A 2,652-nucleotide genomic window follows, 5' to 3' on the forward strand; every position below is an offset into this window, starting at 1 on the left:
AGGTTCCCGTCAATCTCCTTTCACATGGGCTACCGTTCTTCCTGTTTGAGCCCTCTGATCCTCCTTGTTCCTTGGGCATTCCTTTTTCCAATGACCAAATTTCTTACACAAAGCGCATTGATCCTTGCCCAGTCGGGGCAAGTCTCGTCTAGGCCCTCTTCCTCTTTCTTCCTGAATAACAGCCATTAATTTCCTTTGCCCTTGCCTATATCCTTCCTCTCTGTTACTAAATACTCTCCATGCTTCATCCAACAATATTTCTAAATTCCTACTCTCTGTAGGGCGTAATTTCTGAAGTTTGCGCCTTATATCCCCTGTAGACTGACCCAAAAACAGGGAGACTAATTGTTGTATTCCTACCTCTGACCCAGGATCCAGCGGTGTGCTGCGGCGCATTACATCCCTCAGTCGATCCAGGAATTCGGATGGAGACTCAGACGGACTCTGTTTAATTGCATATAAAGCTGACCAATTTATAGTTTTGGGGATTGCTCTCTCCATTCCTTTTGTAATCCAATCCTGATACCCCTGCAATCTTTCCATATGTGCAGATCTATTAACATCCCACTTTGGGTCTTGGAGAGGGAAATATTCTTTAATGTCCCCTCCTGTGATCTTATAATGATCTTCAGCAAGGTTTCCTGCTGTTTTTAAAATCAGCTGTTTCTCTGTCTCAGGCATATATTCCAATAATAGCAGTAGCTGTTTTACAATAAATTGGAAAGGCTTAGTTACACTTATCAGATCACTCCTATAATCTTTAGCAACCTTTTTCCATTCCCCTAGGTCAGCAGTAGAAAAGGGCACTTTGCTGTCCGGGGGGGTCAGAGTTCTGTCCGCGTCTGCATCCTTTTCCTGTGGTCGAGGGGGAGGCTTAAACAAATCAGTTAGATCTTGTTCTGGTACCTGATGGATTTTATTTATCTTTGTACATCTTTGTCCAATACTACATGCCGAACAACACCGCCTCAGTTTACCTCTGAGCTCCTTGTTCTCTCGCTCAAGTGCAAGCATCATGGGATCCTCTGGGGGTACCATTCCACAGTCCCTTTGCCACTCCGGATGATTTCGGAGGGTGAAAAACATGTCTGCATACAAAACCTCATCTCATTTTCCTTCTCTCCTTAAAAACAGCATTAGTTGTAATAGAGTATTATAATCTATTTACCCATTAAGTGGCCACCTAGCATCACCTTCTAGCTTATACAACGGCCACCACTGATTGCAATATTTAATATGGTTCTTTTTACTTTCCATACCTCCGGTCCCAACAATATCTTTCAAGTGGGCAATTACACAACCCAGAGGACTCTTCCTCAATATTCCTCCTTGATTGTTTCCCATTTTATAACTCCTCCTAATGATTCTTAAGTTTGATTTTGGCTTCTCCTTTTAATAAGCTTCCATGCAAATCATTTCTTACACTTCTTTATAGTCTTCTCCCAGTTTTCCTCCCACACATCCCAAATTTCTGGAATTAAATTTTCCCTTACACACCAATCTCAGTATTTTGGATTCTTAGTGAGCTCTTTCCCAATCATAAAAGTGTGGAATTTGGGGAAAACACTCAAGGCAGTCTGGTTTCCGTCTGCTAGATGTACAGTACCACCTTCTCCCACAAGATTTACACTTCAACAAAACCCAAGCCGGATGCTAATTATTATATAGTCCAGTTTCAAGCCCACATACAAAGCAGGGAATCAGCCCTATTAATACGTAAAGACATTCACACACTAACAAACATACATACACCTATAAATTTCAACATATCATTTCCATACACCCACACAAAATCTTTAACATAAATTTCCAAACATTCACATCATACAGTCATCACTCCAGTTGACAACCTTTCAGCAGCTGCAAAAATAAACCAAGCGCAATTGTGAGGGGGTGTGCTTACCCTTCTCCTGCCTCTTATATACCAGTCATCGACAGGTCTGTCCTGGATCCCGATACTGGGATGCAGCAGTCACCCCGGATTTGCTCGATCTACCCCCAAGATTGCTGGCGGCCGCTCTATCAGTCAGCAAATCCCCCCTTGTTACCATACAGGGTACCCTCCTCCCATACGGGGACTATGCTGCATGCCAGACATCTCTGTGCGATTTACCAGCTGCCCCGGCCTGTACGATTTACAGGCTCCCTCTGTGACGCATACCGTTTGGTCCGCGGCTTCAGGAGGTTGTTGTCTGCTCCCGCGGTGAGCAGCTGGCAGCGGAGGCTCCTCCGAGGAAAGTGCTCGGGGCATGCCTAGGGGCGTCCGCTCCGCAGTCAGTCCCGCAGCCGAGCAGAGAGTCTCCTGCCTGGCTCGCCAAACTGACGTGCGGAAAACAGACTCCACAATCAGTGAGATTGTAAAGTAGGTATGTTCATTCAGCGCTGGGCGGCACGGGGGGTAGTCCCACCAAAGTCGTGCGCACCCGACTCGGCAGTTCGCCTCAAGTTTATACAGTCAGGTGTTACATATTCACAATACGCCTATACATATGCATGACCTATCCCCGCTTCATATTAAAATTAGCTCCGAGAGGTCATTTCCATAGTGTCCTCTCAGCTGCGCCTGCGCAGTTCCTCTTTATGGTGGTCGTCTGGTGGTCGCAGAGATGAAGATAGATGACTCCTCTTTGTCACCGCTAGTAACCTCTTTCC

At 45.6% G+C, this 2,652-nt stretch overlaps 1 long non-coding RNA gene across 1 annotated transcript; it reads right to left on the reverse strand.

Annotated features, from left to right (window-relative positions):
• Positions 1-1,357: 1,357 nt before the first annotated feature.
• Positions 1,358-1,707, reverse strand: LOC138683306 (uncharacterized). Its single transcript, XR_011322897.1, has 2 exons — positions 1,610-1,707; positions 1,358-1,436 (listed from the first exon to the last, which is right to left on the reverse strand). It is a non-coding gene; the product is annotated as an uncharacterized lncRNA (long non-coding RNA).
• Positions 1,708-2,652: the final 945 nt, after the last annotated feature.

The sequence above is a fragment of the Haliaeetus albicilla genome, chromosome W (genome assembly GCF_947461875.1).
Source record: "Haliaeetus albicilla chromosome W, bHalAlb1.1, whole genome shotgun sequence".
Lineage (NCBI taxonomy): Eukaryota > Metazoa > Chordata > Aves > Accipitriformes > Accipitridae > Haliaeetus > Haliaeetus albicilla.